The sequence below is a fragment of the Apus apus genome, chromosome 1, assembly GCF_020740795.1.
Source record: "Apus apus isolate bApuApu2 chromosome 1, bApuApu2.pri.cur, whole genome shotgun sequence".
In the NCBI taxonomy this organism is placed as follows: domain Eukaryota; kingdom Metazoa; phylum Chordata; class Aves; order Apodiformes; family Apodidae; genus Apus; species Apus apus.
The window spans coordinates 151,344,531-151,357,746 of record NC_067282.1 but is presented as its reverse complement, the minus strand read 5'-3'; the positions used below and the strand labels follow the sequence as shown (position 1 = coordinate 151,357,746).

At 42.0% G+C, this 13,216-nt stretch overlaps 1 protein-coding gene across 12 annotated transcripts in view; it reads left to right on the top strand.

Moving 5' to 3' along the window:
* RBFOX2 (RNA binding fox-1 homolog 2) overlaps nucleotides 1–13,216 on the top strand; it is a 176,840-nt gene that overhangs the window by 47,135 nt on the left and 116,489 nt on the right. The window lies entirely within an intron of this gene.

Genomic DNA, 13,216 nt, shown 5'->3' with positions numbered 1-13,216 from the left:
GAAGTATGGAGGATGGGGGTTGATTATTTACTATGTCCATTGAAGGCAGCTTAATTTGCATCAAGGAAGGCTTAAATGTGACATTACAGGCTAAACCAACATTTTCTGATTCAACCTCGTGAAGCACTAGAATGGTAATTTAGGGGACCGGAGTTCTTGTTTCCAGAAGTCTGTAATAACAAGTTAGGCAATTCCTGATGGATGTTTGTCTAAACATGCTCTGTGCTGCCTCTGAGCACGGCGGACCTCTTGTCTCCCCTGCCCTGTACTTGTGTTATTCTGTGACAGTCAAAAGCTAGTTGTTAAAATCTACATAATTCCACAGCAGCATGACTGCTGTTGTCTTGGGCCTCTCTTTTTTATGTGTCTAAATTGTAAGATAGGAGGCTCCTCTGCTCCTGGATGATCTTAAAAGTGCCAGAGATCCTTTCTTTGTGACAGCTGCCTCAGAGCTCTGTTTCTTCCTGAGCTCACTTATTACTCAAAGGGTGCGGGTGGTGTTCAGCATCTCTGAGTCAGTCCTTCCCTCTGTCTCACAGTAATAACATGTATCATGTATGAACCTTGGAGCTGTTAGTTATCTTGATTTCCCTTTAAGCTCTCTGGCCAGATCTCCATTTTGAGCTGCTTAGAGGAGATATTATTTTATTTTTTTTTAATTAACATAAACAAACCACCTTGCTACCCTACCTGCAACTCTCCTTGCACGAAGAAAGGACTGAGAGAATTCAGCAGGAGCATTTCCTCAGTCGGGGCAGCGAGCGTGGTTGTGCCTGCCTGCGGCTGGGATCTGGTGCCGGAGGGCAGCCTTGCCTGCCTCGCATCCAGTGCGGTCACTGCTTCACCGCCCCGCTCCTGCCGGCTGCTTCAGCAGGACCCCGAGTAAATGAATGAGATCGCTTTCTGTTCTGCTGACTTCTCCTGCATGGTGAGTGAGCAGCTCTGAGTTGGCTGGGGAAGGATGCTGTGTGCAGGCAGACTACCTCAGCAAGCTGTGGAGGTGCTCCTGAGAATAGCTAGTGGAGAGAGAAGATGGTTTCATTCTTTTCAATATTAAGGGAGAGGTATTTCCAGCAGTAGCATAATGTTGCTCAGAGCAGGCATTTGCCAGATGGTTTCAGCTCCCCTGAGGCTTTGGGATGTGAAAGGGAAAGGGCCAGGAACACACTTTTGATTCATTCCATTAGTAGATTGATCGGCACTGTCCTGGCTTAATAAGTCTCTTAGATTTCCCGGTGGAAATGGCACATGTAATTCTGCCCAGGTCACGCTCTGCACACCTGTGTTGAAGCTTTCACAGCAAGAAGCTGTGCTGCTGCAGGCAACTTCTGCAAAACACGACTTGGGGGGGAGGGGTGGCAGATTTATTTGGTGGGGGGACAGGTGAGAGAATAAATAATTTTTTGAATAAAAGTGCTGTTAAATAATGCTAGTGGGAGTGAGATGGCTTGTGAGAGCATGCTTGAATTCTTCTGCCATTTTGGTGGGAGATGTATTTTAAAATCTTGCAGTGGCAATTTGATGTTGTGAAGTTTTCCCCCCCCCCATTCTGTATTAATTATTGGCTAGATTGCGTTTTCCAGGAAGTCTGTGATTAGAGGACAAAGGTGCTCTTCCTGATAAAGGTCAGAGGCTGCTGTCTCGAGAGGCTGGTGTTAAAATGAAGAGAACTGCCTCACCGATTTTAGCTGAAAACCTAAGCAGATGCTGTGCTGCTCTTTACTTGGGGGGGGGTTGTCCCCCATGACCTGTCTCTTCCCGCCTCTCATTCCGCAGGCCAGCCAATTGTTGGGGAGTGGATTTAGTTGCTACTGCCGCCCACACAGGAGAAGGTTTGTAGCTCTTGGCAGTTTTAGCAGGAATCTGCATTTTTAACTCTTTTGGTGCTTGTGGATTGCAATCAGCAGTGCACTGATGTCACAGCAGCACTGAGCTGTGCTTGTTTCCTGATAAAAGTTTACCAGTAGGATTGTATCTGATGAGACCCATTGAAATTCCTTCACGTTTGGATTTTATTAAGGAGAGACTTCAGGCAGTGCCAGCAAACACGTCCTCCTTGCCTTTTCTGGTCCATCGTTCCTGATACACCTGGAGAACATGGGCTACCCTTTTTTACAGGTCAAGAGGACAGCAGTGGCTAATGTTGGCAACGGTTTGATCGTAGTCTCTGTTTCAGGGGCACCTGTCACCCTGGCTGCTCGCCATGGTCTCCCTAAGCTAAAACAGTACACCTGAATTCCAAGCACTAGGAGAACATCTTGTTTTTTGGCCATTTGTGGCAGCTATCTCCAATCCTTTGCAGGGTCTGGAGGAAGACTGACAGGGGCCAAAGGAATAAATGTCATGAGACTCTGGAGCTTTATGCTGAAAGCTGAGATAGAGATATTTTACATCCTGCAGTATATGTAGCCAGATTTAGGCCCTTTGGTATTTCTAGTAGAATGGCATTTCAGAACTGGGAGCTGAACTCTGACAGCAGTGTAGTCCCCAGTTGCTGCCAACTTCACCCCAGACAGAGAACTGCTGTATTTCTTGAGCAGCTGCTGTTGTGGAAGAGTGCATGGGAAGAGTGTTAGTCTCTGAAATAATTTGAAATATACTGGCACAATACACAGATAGAGCCAGCCCTCTAAATTTCACTCAAGAATTAATCTTATCTCTGTGTAATATGTTCTTACTGGTCTTTCCTACCTAAAGGGCAAACTTAACTACATTAGGCACAATTTGGAGCATTTGATTTCCTTCAGATTTAGATTAGGATACAGCTGACTGTCCATGTACGTATTTTGAGGTTTCTGGGCGTCTCTAATCCAGTTTGTAGTGACATTAGCAATAGATAACCATAGCAAAGGCCTTTATCTGAAAGGAAACATGCATTCTCCAGGTCACATAAGGATGAAAAACACTGTTCTGGTCACTTGCTTTTTGGGAATTCGGAAATGGGGAGAAATTTCATGGTTTTGGTTGCTGGTTGCTTTTTTATCAAACTGTGTAGTTGTCAGACAGTTTGGCTACACTCAAAAGCTTAAATTTGAATCAAGATGGAAGAGAATGTATCGCATGGGACGTAGGGCACAATAATGGCTCATATTGACTGGCCACAGTTACTTCATACAATTCATCTCATCTAAACTGCATGCAAGGGAGCTGCCACTCATTCAATTTGTCTGTCTTAGAAAGAAATCAGAAGAGTAAAGAATTTGCAATCAGTCCCTGATGGAAGAGTCTAATTTTGTCAGGATTTGATCAGAAAAAGCATCAGAATAGAATTTACAGTACTGTATTTTTATTTTTTCATGTCAGATTGTGGGGGAAAGAAGGGAAGGTGAAACAGCCTTAATACAAGCTCAACTGAAGGTGTTTGAGGGTCATAGTATGTTTGTACCCCCCAGACTGCAGTGCTGAAGACCAGACCTATAGCTGATCTGCTCCTGTGAGAGCCAAAATCCTCCTGATTCAATTCAGTCAGTTGACACCAGTGCCGAGAAATGTATTTGCATTTGTTGGAACACCCCATGTTACAGGCTCTGGGTGTTTCCAGTACTCATTGCGTGTGAGATCCACAGAATGTCAAAATGCTCTCTTAAAAGATACAGGTAGGTATCTGCCCACCTGTCTTCTTGGGAGTCTGTTGTGGTTTAACCCAGCTGACAACTAAGCATCACACAGCCTCTTGCTCACTCCCCTTCCTGAAGTGGGATGGAAAAGAGAATTGCAAGGGTAAAAGTGAGAAAACTCACAGATTGAGATAAGAACAGTTTAATAATTAAAAAAATATAACAAAACAGGATTAATAGCAACAACAATAATGATAATAATGTAATGAAAAGGAAAATAAAAGAGAAATAAACCCCAAGGAAGACAAGTCATGCAAATCAAAACAGTTGCTCACTGCCAACTGACCAATGCCCAGCCAGTCCCTGAGCAGCAGCACCCGCCTGCCAAGCTTCCCCCTCATTTTATTGCTGTGCATGACGTCACATGGTATGGAATATCCCTTTGGACAGTGGGGATCAGCTGTCTTTGCTGTGTCCCCTCCCAACTTTGTGTGTGCCCCCAGCCTGCTCACTGGTGAACAGTGTTAGGAGCAGAAAAGGCCTTGGCTCTGTGTAAGCACTGCTCAGCTATAACTAAAACATCTGTGTTATCAACACTGGTTCCAGCACAAATCCAAAACATGGCTCCATAGTAGCTACTATGAAGCAAATTAACTCTGCCCCAGCCAAAAGTAGCACAAAGTCCCCTATTAAATGTACACACTAAAAAGACTTTGAAGAATGGACTATCTTTTGCCTAAAAAGCAGGCAACAAGTGGTGCAGTTAGTCTTTATGTACTTTTCTAAATTCTGTGATGCTCTTAATACCCTAAGGAACCAGTCAGATGGAGAGAGCTGTTTGCTGCAGCCATGAGAGTAATCCAGCTAGATGGTGGTGGCACAGGTATGGTTAAGGAGCACTTTACTCAGAATGAGATTGGAAACAGAATTGCTTTTCTGACAACTGACCTTTGCTGATTGTTGTGAATTGAAGTTGGGGATATTGTATTCTATAACTAAATTTTTTCAGTAGCATTTCTGTCCTCTTCAAACCTTTGTCTATATTTTATATCTATTTATGCCTCTTCTCTTATGCTTTATTAATGCCTTTTACATTTGAACAGTCTGCTGCTCCTTTATGTGGTTTCACAACTGCCAATACTCCTGTTGAAATATTTTGCTTTTAGTTCTGCTAATGGCAATTTCACCTGGATTTGCTTACTGCTGTTACATAATGGAAATATCTGCAGTGCCCTGACACGTGTGTTTGGTCTCTTTCCACGCACCCGTACTTACCACAGGTTGATGCTGTGTTCCACCAAAGTCTTACAGAAATTTAGTTTTGTTGTTTCTCAGGAGATGTTGTTCACTGTTCCCTCTTCATTATACTTAAGCCATTTCTTGTTCTGAAGCTGTATTTCAGGAATTCAAGCTAACAAAAATATAACAGATTTAAGATACTTTGTCTTCATTAGGTATGTAAGGCTTCTAGGTAACGTCATGGATTATTTTTCTTCTCAGAGGGTCAAATGAAAGAATGTTATTTGAATAAAAGAAGAAATAAAGCAGCTGTGACTATAAAGATAAAAATGCACAATGTAATATTTGTTAAGCTGATTTCTTCCCTCTCATAGGTGTATTTGCAGTCTACTTCTGGGGTTTATTAGTCTTTGAGTCTTTCTAAGTTGGAAAGAATGCATTTTACACTCTTAAAAAGGAATGTTAAAACCCAATCTTCAAACTAAGTGATAGAGGATAGAATTCTGTTCCTCTCTCTATCAACTTTACTGTCTCAGGATTTGTAAACTGCTTTCTACGCTGTAGTAAATTAGATCCCAGCAGTATAGGGCCTATGTAGATAAATATAGTAGCTATTATACCTTGATATAGTTGTATTGCCTAGGAAATTACTACTGTTACTGAAAAGGAATTTGCTTAGGGCAAGAGGGTATCCATTACTTCTTGGATAACTTGCTAACATTGTTAACCTTCCTTTGCACAAACAAGCTAGGAGTTCCTTTCTGCAGAGTGGTCTTATTCTCTGCATTCCTTTTATCAGCAGCAAGCCTAAGCCCAAGTTTCAACATATTGATAAACCCCTGTATAGTCCAGCGAAGAGAGCTTATGACCCTGTTGTCTTCTTACTGTTGCAATACTCTCAGCTTCATATCCTTTCTTAATGTGCTGGATTGTGGATGTGCTGATGAATCACTGATGTGGTACAGCCACTTGAATGGTAAGCATGAAGACAAAAAATGGTGTAAAGCTGCAGTAGCTCTGGTGATGTGGCATTTGAAGCAGTTTTTTTTTTTTTCCACCTAAAGTCTCACACCTTGAATAGGATAACACTTGGATGCCATGACTTCATCCTTAAGTATAGCTTCCCTTGTGAACTATAAAGAGATGAGTTGGCTCATCCTGGCTCAAACCAAGACAGTTGTTGAGGTAGGAGCAAAGTTACATTTTTTATGTATAGCTTCCTCTTCAAAATCCACAACCAAATAAATATCCTCTTTAGCACTGACAAATAAGTCTAGGGCATAGAGAATCTTTCTGCCCTTTATCTCTTCAGTTAGATATTGTGCTCCTGATTTGACACTAGAAATAGATTTTTTTCTGAAGTTTGATGAACTGCAGTACTTTCTGTTGTTTCATGGAAAAAAATGAAGTGAGATCAAACTTTGTTCACTGGACAGTGCTAGGGAAGATATTAAGGCAGCTATTGGTTAAGTAAACTTAAAAATTAAATACCAGTGTTAGAGTTTATTCTGATCAACTCTTACAAGTATCTAAATATATTTGCTATATGCCTGTTCAGTATGGACTTCAGACTAGATCCAGGTGTGATCTGGTCTCCAGAATGGAGAAGATACAGCTTGAAAATCAAGCCTGGGGTGGTAACACAGCTGCAGAGATGCTTTATCTTCTCCAGACCTTAAGCTTGCTAGCTTCTCCTTGGAAGGTGTTTGAGCATCGTAAGATGAAATCCTGTTCTGCCATGGTAAGGCTGACAGGTGTAAATCATGGAAATTCCCACTTGGCTGCCCAAACTCACAACTGCTATATCCTGGGAGCAGTTGCACCACCATTTTTGTTTCTGCAGATGAATGCCCAAACCAGTACACCACAGCTATAAGAATTCCTTGCATCTAAATATTTGCATGCTTGTGAATGTTTAACTTGGAATTCTGGCTTCAAAATTTAATGTGGTTAATGTGGGTGTTCTTGGTTTTAATTTAAAAGTCTTTTTTTGTCTGGGAACACTTTTTTTCAGCAATGTGCATTTTCTAGTTACTTAGCTTATTGCAGTTCTCTTGAAGGATTGACAGTGCCTTCCAGAATAGTGCTCTTGAGTATACTTGTGAGGAGAGGAAAATCCCAAACAAAGTCAAAGTCTAAAAAAGCTTTTATTGGTACCAGTTCCCACCCACCCTTTTTTTTTCTTCTTTTTTTTTTTTCTTCTTTTTTTTTTTCTTTTTTCCCTACTGCTTTAAAGATAAGCCTGTGAATTGAGACCTTTTGAAGTTTATTTAAAGGCTTAATTACTATGTGAAGTCTGCAGCAGGACAGTCCCTGAAAATTGTTGGTTTTGTTTGCATGTCAAGGTGTTTTATTGTTTCAGGCTTTCTGCTTTTTTACAGATGATAAACTAGCCCTTGATAATTTGCTTTTAAATAAGTAATCTCTTTTCAGAAACCTCTTGCTGCCTAGCTGGACCATACCTGCATGGGAGAAAACAGGGAATCTAGTTTTCCAGTAATGCAATGGGTTGCTATATAACAAAATGGCTTTTTTTCTTGTAGTATGCCAATGTTTGGCTTATTTGCTTGGTGAAACATCTAAAATGGATTGTGGGATTTTTCTGGGTAATTTATTGTATGCACTTTTTATTCTTCTTGCTTCCTTTCACAAACAGGATATTGCAGAAAGAGGTTTCCTGGAGTCCTTTTGGATGTTGAGAGGAAATCTACCTTGTATTTCAGAAATTCTGATAATCAGATATAATACCAGGGTCCTGAGTGGAGGGAGTCTTTGCAAATGAGCAGTATTTTGACACTAGGTTAGTCTCCAGCGGCACCCAAAGGAGTAGACCAACCTCAAGGAAGATCCTCTTATCTCCAGAGGCACTGCATGTGTGCCCAGGATTGCCTTCTGTGCTTCTCCCCAGAGCTCCCAGCCCCATCTCTAATCTTCTTTAAAAAAAGCACAAAACCAAAACAAACAAATAAAAAACTAACCAAAGAACCAAATCAAATAAAAAACCAAGAGACAAGGCATACCCAAACCCCATAGCTAGCAGTAGTCTGATTCCCCAATTCTCTGGCTGAGATGTTCTGCTGGAGTCAGATAAGCCATGGAAAGCAGCCACTGAGTCAGAGAAATTTCCCTCTGAGCACCGCAGAGCGTGTCTCCTTTCCCATCTCCAATCAGACCTTTTGCAGATAGTCCTTGAAGTGCTTATCGTGGTGGGACAATGATTGAGTCTTCATCCTCAGTCAGAATCCAGCTTTGGCATAATACGTGAAAGCTTGGTCTGGCTCGTGCCTGTGAGAGCAGCTGTTTTCCTTTGGTTTGAAATGAAATGTCCTGCTTAAACCTGCCCCAACCTCAGAGTGTCTCCCCTCCCATCTCTCAGCCAAAGAAAACTGCGCAGTGAAGAGGGACACGTAGGTTCAATAGTGCTTACTGACTGTGAATAGTTTAACCTTATTTTAGAGTTCAGGCTGTTTTGGGAAAAATTATTTTACAGTTTTGTCTTACAGGAGAAGTTGCCAGGGAGCCTTATTAAACATCAGAAAGGGATGTTTTTATCATCAGTATTTTTCATTCTGGTTTCTGAACACTCTCCTACATGCATTCAGGTGCATAATTCAGTTTGCACTTCCCTACCTGAGGCCTTCCATCTGCATCTTTTTTCTGCAAACCTCCCGTTACCAGACTCCACTTCATTTTTCTCTTTGTTCAGCATTGAGATGTTGTTTTACCTCTCATTAATGGAGTAGTTCCAACCTGGATACTCCTGGCAAAATTCAGATGCTGCGAAAATTGCTTTTGGTGGCTGCACCGGTAGCACTGCTTTCCTGCTACAGTCTTCTGGTGTTGAAAGAGGTATAATCTTTTGGCCAAGCTTAGCTAACAGCAGCAGGGCTTTAATACTGTGGGCTCCAACAAACACCTGCAATTAGGCATGTCATTGCATCACCATTGTACTTTTGGCCTTACAGTAGGTTTAATGTTAGTACTGTAGTTAGAACTTATTAGAGCTGCAAATGCAGGTCATGCAGTTTGCTGCAAACTGCAGGCCTTCCCATGTGTCTACCCCTGAACATGTTCACAGCTGTGGTTTAGTTAAAACCCACTTGTTACCTGGTTACATCCCTTGTATCTGTAGGCTTGAGCTAGATAAGAGCACGACAGTGCTGTTTGTTGGGTAGCTGTTGGAACATCTTCCTTAGTTACTGCTGGAATGGAAAGCATTTCATTATCGCGAACTGTAACAGCTGACTTTTCTCCAAATATAGAACAGAAAGATACATTGAATGCTTTGGCTCTTTCTTCAGTATTGGGGATGTTTCTACCTTTTCCCAATAGCAGCAGGTCAAAACGATTACTGGGGCTGCTATTCTTGAGAATTTGAAAAACTCGTTGCTGTCTTCCAGCTCTGGCAGTGGAATTTGCCTCCTGTTGTTAGGATTCCCTTGTAATTTATTTCCCCCCCCCTCCTAATTTCCTTTCCTTTTCTCAGCTTTTATTTTTTTCACTGGCTAGATTATATGCAAGTGTTCAAGTTTGAGGTGTGACAGGGAAGCCCAATAAGTAATCTGTCTGTCCAGGTAAAATATGCCAATATACCTCTGGTCCCACTCAAGTGCTGAGTATGTATGTAGGCATACTAGTTTGGTCTCTCTTCCTTCCATATATCCAAATGTGATTGTCACAAGCATTTTTACCTAAGATACTGCTAATTTCTATTTTTACAATTGATTGCTCTTTTTTGTCAAGATGGAATCTGATACGGAATTGCTCATTTTCAATGTAACAGTTCTTGAACTAAGAAATTGTTTTCTGTAATTTAGAAATTTCAAGGGTGTTCTTTGGCGTTAGCCCCCTGACGCCTCCTGTAAGTGTCATTCTGTTTGAAATTCCTGGTGATCAGATGGGTTTTTTCCTCCATTATGAAGAGGTGCTTAGCTACCACTCATCCTGCCTGCTATCTAATGTGATTTCAGCAGTGTGTAGCAGACACACCAGCTCATACCCTGTCTTGAGCTTTATCTGCTAGAATGTTAATCCATGAGCATTTGAAATCATATGCCTCTGAGACACAATCAGCTAGAAACAGATAACGTCAGTTTGAAATTGTGCCATACCTACTCCTCGTTTGCCCACTCAGATTATTCCTAAATAGGTTAGAACTTTTAGTAAATTATTGTAAATTATTTTTTTAAGGATTTGGATTATTTGAAACTTATATACTAGCAGTATTTTTGGGTTGAATTTATGCACATATTTGAGTAGCTGCAAATCTTCTTATATGTAATTAAGACTTTTGATACTGGTACAGAAGCAGGTAGATTCCCCCCGTTTTACCTGTGCCTCTTATTTTGTCAGATACCTTGACATAATATTAAATAGGTGATTACTTGCCTTTTTTTTTTTTTCTTTTTCTTTCCCGTTTTGTTACTTGCTAACACCTTCCTTACCTCTTGAACAAGCATTATTATCTTTGGAGATTGCTTTCTTCCCCTTTCACTTTGATTTATACAACAGCCTCCTATCAGAGAAGAGGGACCAATGTTTCATTTGCTACAGCTTTCTGAACATTTTTCTTTTAAGCCTGGTATATATAAAATTTTAAATATTTTTCTTTCTGCTTTCTGAGACAGGAAAGATCCTTAAGAGATCGTAGGTATTGCCGCACAGAGCAGCCTTCCAAGTTGCATGACTTAAATCCTATAAAGCACTGTTGTCAGGATTAAGATAAAACATTTACAGAGGATCCTAGCTACCTGTTTCAGAAGGCTGTCTTGGTCATGTCTGTCTTTGTTTTTCTGGAATTAGACTGATTACCATTCTGTTGTCCCCTTGCTACTTAGAGAATATTTTGTGTTTTCTTAGGATAAATTTTCCAGAAAAAAGAATGTCTTTTATTGATATATATTACATACCAGCTAATGTAGCTGAAAGATCTGAATAAAAACTTAAAGAAGGCCTAATAGCTCATCTGGTTCTTTTTCTCCCCCCGTAATTTTATTGGCCAAATAAATATTTTTCTTGCTTATAGTCTGCAGATAATGTGGGACTGCCGCCTGTACTGTCTGCAGCTCTGGGTAGTGTTGGGCATGCACTTCACGTACTTAGTGTTGGTTTGAACCTCTGGGCAGCAGCTCCTCAGTTGAATCAGAGCAGTGGTGCCTCTAGTGGCACTCTGCAGCATCATTTCCTGACTGGTTAAGTGCTCCTCTTGCAGTTTGAGAATACTGAGCATTGAGAAACTTGCTCTTGCATTTCATCAAAAAGTGCTCCAGGCGGGAGTGTATTTTGTCATCAGAAGTCGCTGCTTTCAGTGATTTTCCCATATACCTTCCATGGAGAGGTGATGGCCTAGTTGCAACAGTGTCAGGTGGATTTCAAGCCAGTATTGGATGATTTGAGGAGGGTTCATAGTTGGAGGCTGAATGTGACCTGCCCAGTTGTGGAGTTGCTGGGATGATTTGGAATGAATCCCAGCTGATGAAATGCAAGAACAGACTTATTCTGAAAATTTTACTTTTCTCTCCCATGGAAGAGTAACGTAAAGGATGAAAGAGCCTGGGGAAGAAGGGGGAGAGGTTTTTTCCTTTTAAAATTGTTTTTATTTTTTGTTTGGATCTTGTTGTTCACTCTTCAGCTTAGTTTTAAGCACTCATCTTTTTCAAGTCTTTTATGGAAATACATATGAAGTAAGATTTATTTGGATTTGCTCACCTAGTCCACGTATTCTCACTTTCTTTTCTACATACAAAGGATCTCATCTTTCATTGAAATGATAGTAAGATAATTTTTGGATCCGGATTTTGCATCAGAAGAAAACCTTGAAAATGCCATCAAGTTTACTTGGTACAGAGTGTCTGCCTGAATCTGCAGGCTGGCTGAACTAGTAGCTTCCACTGGTGCGACCCTGATGCTGAAATGTTAACTGAAGTGTCTAACCATGATGCAAATGTCAGCATGACCACTGTTCTGAGCCTCTCGGAGCATTTAAGAACAGGTTTATGGATTGCATGCTTTGCTCTTTGGAGACTATCGTGCATAGGCTTTGGTGCAGTAAGTGATTTTTAGGAACATTGCTTTTTACACTCTCGACCTGACTTGTCATGCCAAAATGTGAGAGCAGATGGGAGTCCGAAGAGACGCTGCAGTTGAACAAAAACCCATGGCATCTCAGCTCCCTGAATTGGGGCTCCCACTCCTTCCCCTGAGCAGCAGGGCTTAGGTTATCCTGGCTGGAAGGCCCAGTGGCGCCTTGCCTGTCTCTAGCAACCATGTCCCTGTAGCTTCTATATCCTAGTCACAATGATAACCTTTTTCTCTAGTTTTTGACGTGGGACTGCCACAACAGGCATGCATCTCCTTGGAGCCCCTTGGCATCCCCTGTGTTTGCACGTGTAGCTGGGACAAGCTGGGCCTGGGGTGCGTTTGCAGCTTGCTGAAGGGAAGGGGAGCCTGGGGAGCACAGAGCATGCCAGGGATGTGTGCGCTCGCTGCAACATCAGCTTGTTGCCCCAGGTAGGTAGGGCTTGACTTCTGGGTGAGGCGTGGCTGCTTGCTTTGCTCTGAGCCCACTAGATTGCCTTCAAGTAATCTGTAAGTAAAGAGAATAGAGGTGATACATGAAAGAGCACCGTTTCTATATCTTTGGCTGAGATAAAAATATTTCTTCAAAACTGATTTCCAAGGAGACCAGTGCCTCAATGAAAACATATATATATATATATTTAATTAATCCCCCCCCCCTCCGTTTGAGGAGAGGCCAATTTTAACTTAGCATTTGGAGTCCAGCAAGGGAAGTCGATTCTTCATTTTGAGGTGGAAAGGGGGCGAGAAACCCGTTTTCCTAGTTTGGAAGAGCAGTTTAACTGAATAATGAGATGAGAGGTGACACTTGTCCTGTGGCACCGGGTGTGGGGGATGGGACAAGGATTCGCTCGTGCAAGGAAGGACTTGCTGGAGCTTGTCGATGTAGCTGGAGTGAGACTGTCTCTTGCTCAGCACGGATTTGCTGGGGCTCCTGCCCCACCGACAGAGCTTTGCAAACCTGAAATCGGAGAGTGAGGCTGGGAGCGCAGGGCTGCGAGAGGGTGCTTGCCCCAGTCAGACTTCAGGGGAGGTGGCCTCCGGGCAAGTGGGAACCTGATACACTCAGACGAACCAGAGCCAGCTGCTGCTTTCCCTTTAGCAGGATGCAAGTCTGTAAAATACTCATGCAGAGCCACCTGCGAAAGCAAATTAACCCCTTTATCTGTGAGTCTCTTCTCTTACCAGCTCACACCGACGGTGGTTGGTTCTCCTATGGGAGCTCCAGGGTGACTGTCACAACACTTGAGTTTCTCCTTACCTTCGGGATCCTCATAGTTGTGCTTCTTGGTGCCTGTCAGTGGTTAATGATTAAATACAGCTACTGAATTGTGACTGAATTT